Here is a 16,592-nt window from a genome sequence, read left to right as displayed (position 1 = left end):
GAGGCGGGCTACACTGATGGACTCGGGAAAGCGGGAAAGGATGCAGAGCTCCATTGTGGTAGAAAAACAGACAAGAACCTGCAGGCAGCGGAGGAGAAAACTGAAGGAGACAACATCAAAGATGACTGCATTTTTTAAACTTTATTTTCATTGTCGACATTATTACAGATGCCCTCATTCTCCTCCCCCTTGTCTGCCTCCACCCAGCCCTGCCCCCACTTCCTACCGGCCATCACCTCACGGTTGTCTGTGTCTGTGGGTTGCACATGTCTGCTCTTTGGCTAATCCTTTCCCCTTCTTTCATCCAGTCCCCCTCCACCCTCGTATCACAGCTGTTACTTTGTTTCATGTGTCCATGCCTTTGGTTTTGTTTTGTTTGCCAGTTTATTTTGTTCATTAGGTTCCACATATATGTGAGATCATATGGTATTTGTCTTTCTTTGACTGGCTTGTCTTTCTTTCATTCACTTAGCATAATAATCTCCATTTTCACAGGAGTGACTGCTAATGTGGTTGGCAGACGACATGCCAGGGGGATTAGACACCCTGATGAAATGTCCGGTAAGCATTTAGCCAGACGGGTCAAGGGCTGAATGAGAGGACAAGACCACAGTGGTTTGAGAGTCAGCAGCAGAGATTTCACAGGTCAATTTAACGAATGGATATTCATCCCGCGATACAAAGTAAGAAGAGCAAAGTACAGCTCTGTTCAGGAATCCAAGCTAAAGGAGCGGAGGAGAGGTCATTAATAAACAGAAAAGCGTCTGCTCTAGGGCAGGTTCCTCAACCTTGGCAGGATGGCCATGGACAAGGGTGTGGTGATTGCTGGGGACAGGAGGGCGTCACCAAAGGGTAATGGGGAAAATGCAATAAAGATTAAATAGAAAGTGAACAGACAAAAAAATTACCAAGATCTGACCCCACCCCCAGACCAATTAAATATGCCTCTCTGGGACCATAACAAACATTATTACCAAATTAAGATTCTGGAAAGTATGGAAAATTTGAGACATATAATAAACTTTAAACTAGACCTCTTAATCCTGCCCTTCAAGAAGCAGGCCAGTTTTCTAGAACATTGTCTCCATAGATATAATAAATGAAATAAAGTATGTGGATATATAATAGTAATTTCATCTATGTAGAATTCTTGGTATTTTTTTTGAAATCTGCATTTTTTCCATCCTTTTATTTTTTCATTTTATTCAGAATTGCAGGTGTTTCATTTGTGAGGGTTTTTTAGGGTATTTATTTTGTGCAGTCATTTCTAATAAGAAAATGGTTTTATCTATGTGCACAGTGCCAAGCTTTCTTTTCCACACCTGTCAGTGCTTCTGTATTATAAGGCCTAACAGGAAATTTCTTCTTTTATCCTGTATATATTTTTATATGTTTTCTTCATATTTATTTGGATATTGTCTATAACTAATGCTTTCAGAGATGCTCTTGGGGAATCTTAGTATAGGGTGGGGCAAAAGTAGATTTACATATATTTGTATGGAAAATAACACATTAATTAATGATAATATAAGAATTAACTCTGTGTTTTGCATACTCACAACTGCAAACGTACTTTTCTTCAACCCTGTTCTTGTTCATTATTTGCAAAGCTTTAAAAATCAAACATAAAAAACAATAAAAACATTTAAATGATTTCAGATTTTTTAAAGTTATTGTATTAGTTCACATTGGATAGGAAAGAAATAAACTTCAATAAATCAACAAACAAGAAGTGTTGGTGAGGGTGTGGAGAAAGGGGAACCCTTTTGCACTGTTGCTGGGAACACAGACTGGTGCAACCTGTGTAGAAAGCAGTGTGGAGATACCTCAAAAAGTTAAAGGGGATCTGATCTGCCTTATGATCCAGAGATCCCACTTCTGGGAATTTATCCAAAGATACTACAAACACTAATTTGAAAGAATATATGCACCCCTATGTTCATTACAGAGATACTTACAATAGCCAAGATATGGAAGCAGCCCAAGTATCCATCAGTAGATTAGTGAGTAAAACAGCTATGGTATATTTCCATAATGGAATACTGCTTGGCCATAAAAAAGAAGAAAATTTTACTCTTTGTGACAGCATGGATGAACCTGGAGAACATCATGCTAAGTGAAATAGGCCAGTTAGAGAAAGAAAAGTACCCTATAGTTTCACTCACATGTGGAATCTATCAAACAAAATAAACTACTGTAACAAGGAAAAATAGAGGCACTCATAGATAAGAAGCAGCATGACAGCTCTGTTGGTGGGGGCAGCTAGGGGGATGGAGGGATTGAGCAAAAGAGAAAAAAAAGAGAGAAGGAACTCATGGACATAGACAACAATGTGCTGATTGCAAGGGAGAGTGGGTGAGTGGAGGCAGAAGAGGGTATGGGGGATAAATGGTGATGGAAACAAATTAAATTAAATGTCTTTAAAAAGATTAAAAATAAAAAGAAATAAACTTCTAAGAGAAGATGCCTATCCCAGGTTCAGCTCTGCCCACTAAAAGGAATAAAGAAATAAAGTTCTTTAGCTTCTACATTTCCCATACTATTCTTACCCTCCCCCTGTCTATTTTCTCCCTACCATCTATGCTACTTATTCTCTGTACATTTTCCCCCTTCCTCCTCCTCCCACTCTCCTCTTGTTAACCCTCCATGTGATCTCCATTCTGTGGTTCTGTTCTGTTCTAGTTGTTTGCTTAGTTTGTTTTTGTTTTAGGTGTGGTTGTTCATAATTGTGAGTTTGCTGTCATTTTACTATACATGTTTTTTACCTTCTTTTTCTCAGATAAGTTCCTTTAACATTTCCACCTTTGTTCCTCCAATTGTCTTTATTAATGATACCTGATATTTATCTGAAATATTTTCTCTGATGTGACTTTGAATAGGTAGAGGCAATTCATTCTAAATATTATATATGCATGTAAAACTGTGATATTGGAAAATTAATACCATCATTTACCCATAGCCTTTTAAAATAACTTACTCTGATAGATAATAGCACTTTTTTCTAAAACTCAGTAAATAACTTTGAAGATTCAATAATTTTTGTGTGTTTTAGCTAAGCAACAATAATAATAAATTATATTTACATAAAGTTTCCTATGTGGTAAGATGAGGTAACTGAGTTTAAGAACAGTTAAATAACCTAAGATTATATAACTTGTTCAAAAAAGGAATAAAAGCTCATTATTAAATTTTAAATAAAATGGGAGACAATTCACTAAGAAATGATCACACAGAAAAGTGTAAATCCTAGAATATCAGAAATGTTTTTCTTGGAGATCAAGATGTTTAAAATATATATATTTTATTGATTATACTATTACAGTTGTCCCATTTTCCCCCTTCACTCCCCTCCACTCTGCACACCCTCTCCCACCCACATTCCCCCACTTTAGTTCATGTCCATGTGTCATACTTATAAGTTCTTTAGCTTCTACATTCCCCATACTATTCTTACCCTCCCTCTGTCTCTTTTCTCCCTACCATCTATGCTACTTATTCTCTGTACATTTTCCCCCTTCCTCCTCCTCCCACTCTCCTCTTGTTAACCCTCCATGTGATCTCCATTCTGTGGTTCTGTTCCTGTTCTAGTTGTTTGCTTAGTTTGTTTTTGTTTTAGGTGTGGTTGTTCATAATTGTGAGTTTGTTGTCATTTTACTATACATGTTTTTTACCTTCTTTTTCTCAGATAAGTTCCTTTAACATTTCATATAATAAGGGCTTGGTGATGATGAACTCCTTGCACTTGACCTTATCTGAGAAGTACTTTATCTGCCCTCCCATTCTAAATGAAAGCTTTGCTTGGATACAAGTCCTTGCCTTTCATGACTTGGAATACTTCTTTCCAACTCCTTCTTGCCTGCAAGGTCTCTTTTGAGAAATCCGCTGACAGTCTGATGGGAATTCCTCTATAGGTAACTTTCTCTTTGTCTCTTGCTGCTTCTAGGATTCTCTCCTTCATTTTCATCTTGGCTAATGTAATTATGATGTGTCTTGGTGTGTTCCTATTTGGGTCCGACTTCTTTTGGACTCTCTGAGCTTTCTGGACTTCCTGGAAGTCTATTGCCTTTGCCTTTGAGGAAATTCTCCTTCATTATTTGTTCAAATAAGTTTTCCACTTGTTGCTCTTCCTCTTCTCCTTCTGGTACCCCTATGGTTTGGATGTTGGAACATTTAAAGATGTCCTGGAGGTTTCTAAGCCTTTCATTTTTTTTGAGTTCTTGTTTCTTCATTCTTTTCTGTTTGATTGTTTCTTTCTTCCTTCTGGTCCACTCCATTTATTTGAGTCCCAGTTTCCTTCCCTCCACTATTGGTTCCCTGTACATTCAAAGAAAATAAACATACATTCCCTGTACAAATAAAGAAAATAAATTTTCCTTTATTTCACTTAGTGTAGCCTTCATTTTTTTATCTAATTTGTGACCAAATTCAACCAATTCTGTGAACATCCTGATCACCAGTGCTTTGAACTGTGCATCTGATACGTTGGCTACCTCTTCTTCACTTAGTTGTATTTGTTCTGGAGCTTTGATCTGTTCTTTTGTGGGGGCCATTTCTTTTTGTGTTGATGCACCTGTCACATAGTGAGAGGCAGAGCCTTAGGTGTTCACCAGGGCAGGGCAACCCAGTTGCTGGGTTGTGATGCTGTTTGTGAAGAAGTGGTCAGAGAGGGAACAGTGCTCATCTCTCTGCTAGATTTCAGTCACTTCCCCTGCTTTCCCCAAGCAAACTGGGCTCTTTTGGTGCTGATTCCCATGCGGGTGGGCTTGTGTACATTTTAGGACCCTGTGGGTCTCTCCAACAAACTCTCCTGTGAGGCTGGGAGTCTCTCCCAGCACCTCAATCCCCACATGTGTTTTCAATTGGTGTTTTGAGGCTCTTTCCCGAGCTGGAGCCCAGGGTTGCATAGTCTGTCTCACTCCCCAGTTTTTTCTGGTTCGCCTGTGAGCGAATATGGAGCCACCCGGTCCACCAGCTGCCTTGCAAGCCTTGCCCCTCCATAGTCCACCACCTCGCTGGGTCCACCAGCCACCACCTGCATGCCCAGGGCCTGCCAGCCACTGCTTTTTTTTTTTGCCACAACCCCTCTCTGCCCAGCTGCCCAACTCTACCCCTCCTACCAGTCTGGATGAATGAATATGTCCACTTTAACTCCTTGCTTGTCAGACTTCCATACAGTTCAATTTTCTGCCAGTACTGGTTATTTTTTTGTTTGTTTCTAAATTTTAGTTGTCCTTATTTTGGTTGTGCAAGGGGGCACAGTGTGTCTACCTATGCCTCCATCTTGGCCGGAAAGGAGGACAAGATTTTTATATCATAAATTTGTTTTTTACTTCACACCCTTTCAAATATACCCTGTGTTCATAATCTCATAACCCCTCACCTATTAGTATCTACAGAACAAATGGTGTGCACCTTCCTCCACGTAAAAAGCCCTTCAGAAAAAAGCCCTTGAGAACAATGATTAGGCCCACTGGTTAAGCTCTGTTTTTGCAGGCCAAACAGCCTCATTCATTGACCTGTTCTTCATAAAGTCCTGTTCCTTCTGGTTACTCTCCCCTGAACTGCAAAGGATTTCTACACTTTTTTCTCTTTTTTTTATTTTATTTATTTATTTTTAGAGCTAAGGGAAGGGAAGGAGAAAGAGAGGGAGAGAAACATCAATATGTGGTTGCCTCTCACACTCCCCCTACTGGGGACCTGGCTCACAACACAGGCATGTGCCCTGACTGGGAATCAAACCAGCAACCCTTTGGTTCACAGCCCAGCACTCAATCCATAGAGCCATATTAGCCAGGGCTATATCTTCTTCTGAACTCGGCTCTGCAGAAGTAAATGTAATGTTTCCAGTTAAGTTCAATCAAAACTGAGGGGGAGAGAAATAATGTCTGCTTCTTCTTTTTTAGATACTATCTTTACTAATGCTCTTTTCCTATTGGGATTTTTCACATCTAAATCCATTCCAAAGCCATTGTTGATGCTCTCTGTGAATAACCTCAAGTCTTTCTCCCAAATGCTGAGGCCAAGCCACATAGCCCACTCTGGTGCTTATAAATTGCTTGTTTCTTTTTAAGGGTTTCTTTTTAACGGGTTAACAAATATGAAAGCCTTTTTTAACTCATTGTCGGAGTTGCCTACATAGGGCAGAAGAAAAGCACATGGAACTGAGCTCTACACAAAATTCCCTGGAGAAAATATAATACAGTTACCCAACACTTAAGCCTCAGTGTTCATCCTATATAAATGTATCATAAAGTTTCTATAATTGTTTTAATACTCTCCAATAATTTTTTCTGCCTCCATAGAGGATTTCTAAAGTCATCATAGGGTCCCCTCCCAAAATTTATGAAATCAAGCTATATTCTCTAGAAATGTGTCCTTTGATGGGTGTGGGGAGGTTAAGTGGTATTTTTATCTTTTTCATTGGGAGGCAGAATTCACACTGCATTTTATACATAGACAGGAATTTGGCAGGATGAATAGAAAAACGGACGTTTCTCCAAGCAAGGGCCAAGCTTTATGATCTCAAACAGCAGTGCAAACGAAATGAGTGGGTAGAACAAAGCCTGTGAGATTATGGCAGAGCAGTGTTGCTTAATGGAGAGAGTGAGCATAACCCAAGTTATAAAAGAGGCCAAAAGTAAAGATGAAGAAGAAGGGCAAGTAGCAAATTGAGGTAAGAAAAAAAATAATAGTTGTCAAAGTGATAAAGCTGCAAAGTCAAGAGTTAGGACAGGATTGGTAGTAGGAAGAATAGAAGATGATTTTTACAAAAGCGGTGGAACAATTCACAGAAAATTGCTAAAGTAGAATAGAACAATCAAGGGTACAGTAAGTAAGAGCTCCAGTTTCCTAGGAGAATTTTTCTCATGTTTAATATTTGTTTAACATGAAGTTAAGAAGCGCTTTACTTTCAGGAATCCTGGCTAATAAGCCAAAGGGGTCATGTTTCGAGAAGAAAGCATGATTTCTCAACCTTGGCAGTGTGTTAGAATCAGCTGGACGACTATAAAAAACGTTTAACTTTTTTTTAAAGATTTTATTTATTTATCTTTAGAGGGGAAGGAGAGAAATATCATTGTATGGTTGCCTCTTGTGAGTCCCCTGCTGGGGACTGGCCTGCAACCCAGGCATGTGCCCTGACTGGGAATCAAACCACGATCGTGTGGTTTGCAGGCCCACGCTCAGTCCACTGAGCTACACCAGCCAGGGCAAAAAAATGTTTAACTTTTTGTACTGATTTCTCTTATAGTTGATTTTTTTAACTTTGTAAGTGAAAATTTAAAAATGACCTAGCAAAGTTGGTTTGTATTTTTTTTTTTTCAGTTGAAAGCTTAACTCAACAGGAAGTTATTACTAGACCTGTTAGAAAACTACCCCTCTGGTTCTGCTGAACTTCTCTGCAGTGTTTGAACTGTAAGACATCTTCCTTCCCTTGCAACTTCCTTACAATTTTCACTTGGAATTTTTATGATGTCATGGGGAAATGCTTCTTCAGTGTGTCTGAACTAAATCAACACTTTGATTCCCTATTCATATGATGTCCCCATTGAGAAAGACACACTGAGTTTAGGATCTACATGACTAAACAGTCTCAAGCCCAGGTTTCCTGCTACTATCAATAGATTGTGGAAGACAGAAAACTACTGACTAAAATACTTAAGTGGAATCTCTGCTTTCTGAGAAAAGCATGACTTTCAGAGAAGAATAAGATGCTTTACATAAAAATATTCCCACTAAAATATAATTTTTCAGGAAAATTAAACCTTTGGTGCCACGCAGTTGATGATGTAGAATTTATATTAAGTTTTCTAAACCATTTAAATTTAAATAAAGATTTTCTACTTGAGATTCTAAGATACAAATAAAGTTTCATTTGAAATATCCCCACTTTAAAGGGGATGGAAACAATCAGATACTTTATTTCTTATATCAAATATATATTTTTGAATAATTCCTTTTTACACTTGTGAAACATTCTCTCTATGTTCAAAATGAAGGAATTTCTAATTAGCTGATGCTAAATATTAATCTACAGGTTGAAAAATATGTTCCAACATTATAGTATGGTAAAAAGGGAGCTGTTACAGAATTGTGATATAAAAACAGCAGAACATTTCAGCCTAATTATTAATGAAACACATGATTGTTTTGGGAATCACTAAGTTTTGCCATCAACTTTGTCTGCCCTTCACTTACACTCCGTAAGTTGGCAGCTTGTGTATCCCCTTAGACCTTTCAAAAAGGAGCAGGTTTGATTAACTCAGTTCAGTTGAGTATCTTCTTTTAACCACCGAGGATGAGCTCCCTCTCCTCATAGGAACTCTATTTCTTTTTCTGTTGATGCACCTGTCACATAGTGTGACTATGATGTCCTATGAACTCTATGGGGATCCTGTGAGGACATCTCTCAGCTTTTGGTCACGCTTCCTCTATCTGACCTGATTGTTTATTCCCTATGTCTTCAAACATAACCGTCTTTCCTTCAAGTATCATATCTTCCATGAGACTTCCCAACCATCAAGCTGACTTTTCTTCCAGGGCATCCACTCTGCACACGCTACCTGCCAGCTAGTCAAAAGCCCTCCACCTACCAAGGATCCCTAACCATTGACAGTGTCTGCCCCTGCCATCCAACCTTTGATATTACCCAAAGCAGATGATCATCCTTCTGACATATTGTCACAGTCAGTAGAAGCATCACATGACATTGCAATGCCTACCTCCGACATTCGCCTCACTTCCTCTCAGCACGTAGGCATTGTGCCACCTCACATCATCACAAGAAGATAGGTAAGTACAGGATAATGAGATACTTTAAGAGAAAAAGATGACATTCACAGAACTTTTATTACAGTATATTGTTATAATTGTCCTACCTTATTATTATTGTCAATGTTGTACTATGCCCCATTTATAAGTTAAACTTCATCGCAGATATGTTTGCATAGGATAAAAACATATAGAGTTTGGTATTATCCATGGTTTCAGGCACCTAAATGGAGTCTTGGAATGTATCCCCTGTGGGTAAGGGGGAACTACTATATGTAGCCTTCAGAGCTTCTAACATTAAATACGTTTTATTGCTTGGCCCTCAAGTTCTCAAAAACACTCCCTAGAAATCATCTTTGAAATCCATTACCACAATTGCTCTAGCATGCTGAGGTTGATGGTGCTATCACCCAGTGCTCTTGTCATAAAAAAAAAGTTCCTGTGTGATTTAAGTCTGGGGGATATTTCTTCTCTTGAGAAACTGATTTTTTCTCCCCCTATATTTTTCTTTCTATTTTGAAAGCTTGGTAATTCTAAGACGAGTTTGAAGTTGAATCTAAGAAACCATAACAACACTGATTCATGCAGAGAGATTTTCTCTTGACCCTAATTTTCTGTTTGTATCTAGCAAAGTTGTTTAGTTCTCCATAACTGCAAGTTTTCTTATATTCTATAGTAAGATAGAATCAGGATATACATAAATTTAATAAATAAATGCTAAGCACTCACTGTTTTATATAACTGAAGTAATGATTTAGTCTCAACAATTCTATGAAAGTAAATATTCTAAAATGCAAATCTATATCACTCTCTGAATAAAACTTGAGGATGAAGTCTAAGCTCCTACATATAATTGGCTACTGGATTCCTGAAAGTCCACATACTGTGTTTCTCTCCTTCCTGACCTCTAAAGAAAGTTCTGGCAGGCTGCTCTTGATCTTTTGAGATTTAGAATAGGTAAATTAGACAAAAAAAGGAACCAGAGAACGACAAAGAGTTAAAGAAAATAAGTAAATGTATTAAGAGATACAAGAGAAAGGGGGGAGGAGAGAACACATAGATGAGCACTGGGTGCCAAGAAAACAGTGGAGAATGGCAGACCCACGGGCAGTCTTGAGGTGTCAGAAAACAGTAAAAGTGAAAAATAGGGTTTGGAGGGAAAAATGAGGATTTGGACATATGTTGAAAAATAAAAATAAATATCAGAGCTACTTCGTGGTTTTTCTGTCACAGGACTCAGCTGGGAAGAAAGAAACTGGGCTGCGTGGGGCCCTGGGTTCTATTTGGAGTACCTTGGTAAAATGCAGCCCCCTTTTTCATTTGGCCACCACAGTTTCTCCTTATCCCACTGCACTTACTCTGTCTCTATGAGTTGCCTGCGGTTCACAGAGCACATCATTTTTTTCTCACATATAAGTTTTTGTGCTTGTCAAACATTGTTCTGTATACTTAGAACTCACACTCATCCACTCTTTTACACCCATCTAAGTCCTAGAGCTTCTTTGAAATCAGCTTCAATATTTACCTGCAGGAAACCTCCCTTCCTATTCCTTCTAAAGTGTTAGGTCTGATAGATGCCTGTCTGCATAACACAGAGAAGGTACAGGCCTGCTTTTTTTGACATTTTTTTATTGTTGTTCAAGTACAGTTTTCTGCTTTTTCTCCCCAGCCCTCTCCACCACCCAGCCCTCTCTACCACCCAGCCCTCCCCATCTCCCTCCCCTGTTTCCACACCCCTTGTTATTGTCCATGTGCCCCTTATAATTGTTCCTGCAAACCCTTCACCATTTTCCCTTATAATCCCCTCCTCTCTCCCTTCTGGCCACTGCCAGCCTGTGCTCTATTTCAGTGTCTTTGGTTGTATTTTGCTTGCTTGTTCATTTTGTTGATTGTGTTCCTGTTAAAGGTGAGATCATATGATATTTGTCTTTCACTGCCTGGCTTATTTCACTCAGCATAATGCTTTCCAGTTCCATCCACATTGTTGAAAAGGGTAGGAGCCCCTTCTTTTTTCCTGCTGCATAGAATTCCATTGTGTAAATGGACCATAGTTTTTGACCCATTCATTAATTGATGGGCACTTAAGTTGCTTCCAGCACTTGGCTATTGTAAATTGTGCTGCTATGAACATTGGGGTGCATAGGTTCCCTTGGATTGGTGTTTCAGGGTTCTTAGGGTATAATCCTAGCAGTGGAATTGCTGGGTCTAAAGGCAGGTCCATTTTTAGTTTTTTGAGGGAATTTCATACTGTTTTCCATAGTGGTTGCACCAGTCTGCAATCCCACCAACAGTGCAATAGGGTTCCCTTTTCTCCACAACCTCTCCAACACTTGTTGTTTGTTGCTTTGTTTATGATGACCGTTCTCACTGATATGAAGTGGTATCTCATTGTGATTTTAATTTGCATCTCTCTGATGGCTAGTGATGCTGAGCATCTTTTCATATGTCTCTGGGCCCTCTGTATGTCCTCCTTGAAGAAGTGTTCTGTTCAAGTCATTTGTCTATTTTTTTAATTGGGTTGCTTGTTTTCTTAGAGTGGAGTCATGTGAGTTTTTAAATTTTTTTAGAGATCAATCAACAAGCCTTTAAACAGACTCATCAAGAAAAAAAGAGAGAGGACCCAAATAAACACAATCGGAAATGAAAGAGGAGAGATTAAAACTGATACCACAAAAATACAACGGATTGTAAGAAATTACTATGAAGAACTATGTGCTAAGACATTTGAAAACCTAGGTGAAATGGACAAATTTCTAGAAAAACATGCCTGCTTTATCAGTCACTTTAGTTCTGCCCCTCCCACTGCACTGAGCTCCATGAGGCAGGATGGTGAAGAGCAGGAAAATGAGCAATGTCTGCAAATGAAACAAGGAGAAGGGAATGCATGGCATCTGGAACTCAGAGCGGTTATAAAACTAAAGCTCCCTCTCAGACACCTCTATGACAGTGTTGTCAGACATTAGTGGTCATTAGCATCCCCTGAAGCACTCGTTCAGGTTGATTGCAAAGTCCACCCCCAGAGTTTCTGGGGTGAGGGCTAAGAATTTGCATTTCTAACAAAATCCCAAGCAGTGTGATGTGTGGATGTGGGGGTGCACTTCTCTAAGCCCTGCCCTGAATTATTTTTGTATTTGTTTTTCTATCTTCCTCCTTTCAGATTCTAAGCACTTATCACTGGCAGAAAGTAACTTCGAGAACTTTGACTCCTCTCCATGCCCATCTTCTTATTCTAGACCTTCAGAAAGTAATAAAATAGCTGCTTCCCTCCTTGGCGGCCGTTTTGTGGAGTGGTGAAGAACGTACAGGGTCCAAAGACAGAGCTGGATCCAAGTTTTACTTCTGCCATTTACAAACTGCGTCCTCAGCAAGTTACTAATTTCTGTATGCAAAGTACTCTACACAGTGCCCATGTAAAGGTGAGTGTAATCATAATCAGTTACTAGTATCACTGTTGGTAGTCTCCTCAGACGAGATGTGCTTTCCTGATCTGCTTCCTTCAGTCTTCTCTTCATTATACACTCTCACTTAATATAAATAACAGTTCATGAAACTGTAGAGCTTTGAGACTCCCAGGTGTTTCTGTAAAGGTTTCAGAAGTGCTAGCAATCTCTCCACCCCAGCACACCTTCTTCACCTCTGACAAAGCAGCAGAACCTCCATTCCCTGGGGCTGGGGTAAAGCATCCTATTGGGGTAGATTAGGCCTAGCTGAGCACCCTCAATTGGAAGTATAGGTGTCCAGAAGTGGAAAAGAAGATAGAGAAATGCCTAGTAAACACAGGGGTGGAGCCCACATGAGGGGGTAAGTTATCTCTGAAGTAAAAGTATTATACCCACAGAGCAGAAAATCTATGTGAGTCAACACAAAGTCAGAGTCTGGGAATGAAGACTAACGGGAAAACTCCCAAGCTACTCTCTGGGATCAGTCAAAGAAGGGCTGGAGCCTTACCCAAATGCTGCTTTCTTCGCTTCCATTACATTTCCTCCTCTACTAATGGTAAGAGCTTAAAAAAAAAACACTTCAGGAATCAAATAGTCCAGTTTTCTTACTCTACTAGTAAAGGAAAAGACCCAGTCAAATACACTAAGTAGCAAAGCCAGAAATGAATCCAACTGTTTTAATCCCAAACTCATTTTTTGCTAGTGTACTGTATTTTCTCATGCTCTAATTCATCTTCTACCATCTCTAATCTATTCATTTCCCAGTTCAGCCAAAGAACAAATTCTTACCTAGTTAAGCCAGTCTCCAAAATGTCCAATTTCTCAGAACAGTTCTTTTTTTGAGGCCCACTTGCTTTCTCATTGAGGAGTCTTGGATTTTTCAGGGAGAGAGAAAAGAAAACACACACATAGAAACTATGAAGAAATTACCAGAGAAAATAGCTGGAGTCGCTAGTCAATGTCGTACTACCTCACAAATTCTGAAGATTTTCATCTTGGAGATCCAGGCTCCCAGAGCCAGCCTTGCTGCTCACCAGCTCTCAGCCTTGGCTCCACATTAGGCATGCTTGGGGAGGTTTTCAAATTCCCCATGACCAGACCAATTAAATCAGAATTTCTGAATAGGAAACTCAGATGGGAGGATTGTTAAGGTTTCCCAGGTGATTACAATGTGTGGAATCACTGAACTAACAAGCCATATGTTAGTTCATCTCCCAGATTCTGAGGCTGATGAGCTGGTATACAAGCTCCCTGGGTGGGGAACAGCTGTGTATGTGAGAGAGGGCAGTTCTTGGGAAGTAAGAAGTGAAATTAAACAGCCACTCAGTAGGGAATAAAGTCACAGTTTAATTTTAAAATAAAACCTTCCATTTTGTCAAGTCTACTTTTGCTTCTCTTCCAGATTTTTTCCTCTGCTTCAGTTTCATAAAATTATAGAGCTGAAGCAATAATGCTTTGGGGATCAATGCTGTTCATTATTAGAAGGGGATGTCATGACTTTTCTTAACAGTCTCCAGTGAACCCACAGAGCTGCAATGAATTATGTTTGCTCCCTTCATTTGTCTGCTAAACTATTTGCCTGATGCATTGGTTCTTTTCACTCCTTCAGACCTCCTGTAAAGACTCACTTAAGTGACCATGTTCATAGATGTAATCTTGGAAGGCTTCATGAGAGAAGCATTTGCCTGGAAGGCATTTAACTATTACCCCCTCAATGAAAAATATAGTGTGGGTGTTAACAGCTGACAATGACCTACATAGAAGAAAAGAATTAAGAAGGGAAGTTAGGAGAAGCAATATGTCGTAATGAAAGATATTAGGACTTGAAATCAGGTAAAGGTTTCATCTCTTCCACTATCTAGCCCTATGTCCATGAGAAAGAGTTTTTCATCTTCCTTAGCCTCCACTTACTCACCTGTAAAATAGGGATAATAATACCTACCTCACAGGGTCGTTTTAAAGATTATTATTCTTACATGTACGTACCTAGTATGGTGAGTGGAAATAATGGACACGCAAATGATTTTGGCAGTGAGAGGAAAGTCGCTGCCATTGTATTCGTGACGGCAGTAGTTGTTGTCACTGGGCCTTATCAACAGAGAAATAGTTAGCTTATACCCCAGACCGAAAGCCCTCTCTTTATTTTATTTAATTTATGTCTTATTTAGTGAAAGTTTGACATAAGTAATACCCATATGTATGAAATTGAAACTTATAATCAAAATTAATTTAAGAAAGTCCCTTTAATTTCTGGTTTGAAGATACTAAAATAGTATGAGAAAGTTTAAGCCAATTTTCTTCATACTGAAAGGTTAACCAAAACATCTCTGATTTCTAAAGCAACGGGAAAAAAGAAATCAATTCTATAATGAATACAATGTGCAGAAGTAAAGAAATTATTATAAAAGGTAAAAATTTGCAGTCAAGAGAAACTTTTCACCACATATGTGAAGAAATAACCTATTCTTTAGTAGGATATTTAGTAGAGAAAATAATGACCCAACACAACCTTGCAAAAAAGTACATAACTTCACCCTGGTCGTGAGTGTATCAGGCAAATGACTAACAACGGCATAAATTATTTTCTATATCAAAGAAAAGTACGAAATAGCTGTATGGCCTTAGGAATTTTTCTTCATCTGAGCAGCATTTTCCTAATTACTAAAGTTGAGATAATAATAATTAGGCTACTGTTATACATGTGAAATTATTAGCTGGTGCTGTACCTAAAGCACTTAATACAGAGCCTTCCCTTTTGTTGTTGTTGCCGTCTTTCATTTTTATCTCTGCTGCTAGGATTAAAGTGATTTAGCAGAAAAATTTGAAGACATATCAGAAAATAATAATCTACCTAATTTCTAACACCTGGTGTGGTCCCACGATTTGAGTGACATTGGAGGTAGGTCAGAGGATCCTGGTGTCCTCACGTGTCCTCAGTTTGTGAGTAGGAACTGCAGAACGCAGGGAGGTACTCAATAGGATTTCTGGGTTTTAATCAAGCGAGTTGATTATATTAAGAAATGACAGCTCTTGTCAACTTTCATGATTTTTTCTAAAAGGTTTTGATCAGAAAGCTATGTTACAAAGGTTTTTAATTTCTTGTAACAATGGGACATCTTTTCTAGTTAGGTATCAAAGTAGCCTTGCCGTGTCTCTGAACAGCACCTGGGGACTGTGTGAGTTGTTAGAGGGACTAGCACACAGAAGAGCGCAGCAGAACGGAGTTTGCCTTTTGGGGCACTCATCCTTAAGTGAGAGCCGCAGCAGACTTTGCAAAGGGGATGGCAGGCCTTTCTATTTTTTTTTTTTTTGATTCATTCACTGGATATTTCTTAAGCACTTAGGAGTGACCTGCTGCTATAACAAACAACCCTGAAATTTTACTGGTTTGACACTATATGATTTAGTTCTCATACATAAAATCCCATCAGACATTCAAATCCCATCAACAGCTTTCATTCAAGCATTGACAAAAATCCCAGACAGTTCCATTAGAGACTCTGTCATGTTCTAGGATCTCTTCAGAATCCTCTGCTGCATATTGTACCTGCAGCCAAGCAGGCAAAAAGAAAGAGACCTCAGAGAACTGAGTGCCTGACACTTAGTCACCTCAGCTTGGAATAGAAATACATCATTTCAGTGCTACAGTAAATGGTCCCACTTGGATACAATGGAAACTAGGAAGAGTAGCTAGGTAGCCATTTCCCAGAAGCGAGTGTACACTGTGGAGGTGAGGGTGGGTGTGATTCTGCGTTGCTCATCTAACTATCACTGTCAGAAGCACGCAGGTGCTGGGGAAAGATCAATTTTTTAAAAAAATGAGTGTATCTCTCATCATGGAGCTTACAGTCTAATTCCTTTTTACTCTAAAGCGGGTCTTTCCTCATGAATCAGTGGGCTGAATTGCCTTTCATCAACTTTCCTTTCGGCTCTGTCTGTATTGTAGAACTACATGTCCCACAATCCCTTGCCAGTGTCAGGTTGTTTCTGCCAATGAGGCATTCACAAAGATTTGAAGAGAAGCCATTTTTCTCAGCAGCAGCTGCTTAAAGGCAGATGAGGTCATTGTTGGCAGCACTCCTTGGCTTTCAGTGCTTCTCCCAGGAATCACCCGCTGACAGCAGACACTGAGATCATCAGCTGACACTTCCAGCGACTCTGGCCATCCTCCTGAGAAGAACCCACTTCAGGACTCCTTGTAACTGGAGTCATTGCTAGTGGTTGTCCTGCCATCCTGCACTTTTAAATTTGATGGAAAATAGTCTTCCAGACCTCCTCTCCCTCTGCAATTTCCATGCTCTATACTAGTTTTCTTCCTACTCAAAATACTAGAGTAATGACTGTTTTCTGACAAAATCGAATACATGCCAGGTCTTATGGTAA

At 39.3% G+C, this 16,592-nt stretch overlaps 1 long non-coding RNA gene across 1 annotated transcript; it reads left to right on the top strand.

The window, feature by feature from the left end:
* Positions 1 to 413: 413 nt before the first annotated feature.
* On the top strand, positions 414 to 12,319 carry LOC118977077 (uncharacterized). Its single transcript, XR_005064452.1, has 2 exons — positions 414 to 645; positions 11,927 to 12,319. It is a non-coding gene; the product is annotated as an uncharacterized LOC118977077 (long non-coding RNA).
* Positions 12,320 to 16,592: the final 4,273 nt, after the last annotated feature.

Source organism: Sturnira hondurensis, unplaced genomic scaffold (assembly GCF_014824575.4).
Source record: "Sturnira hondurensis isolate 20B ecotype Veracruz unplaced genomic scaffold, ASM1482457v3 Scaffold0021214, whole genome shotgun sequence".
Taxonomy (NCBI): Eukaryota; Metazoa; Chordata; class Mammalia; order Chiroptera; family Phyllostomidae; genus Sturnira; species Sturnira hondurensis.
Note: the sequence above shows the minus strand (reverse complement) of the source record. Positions and strands in the feature narration are given on the sequence as shown.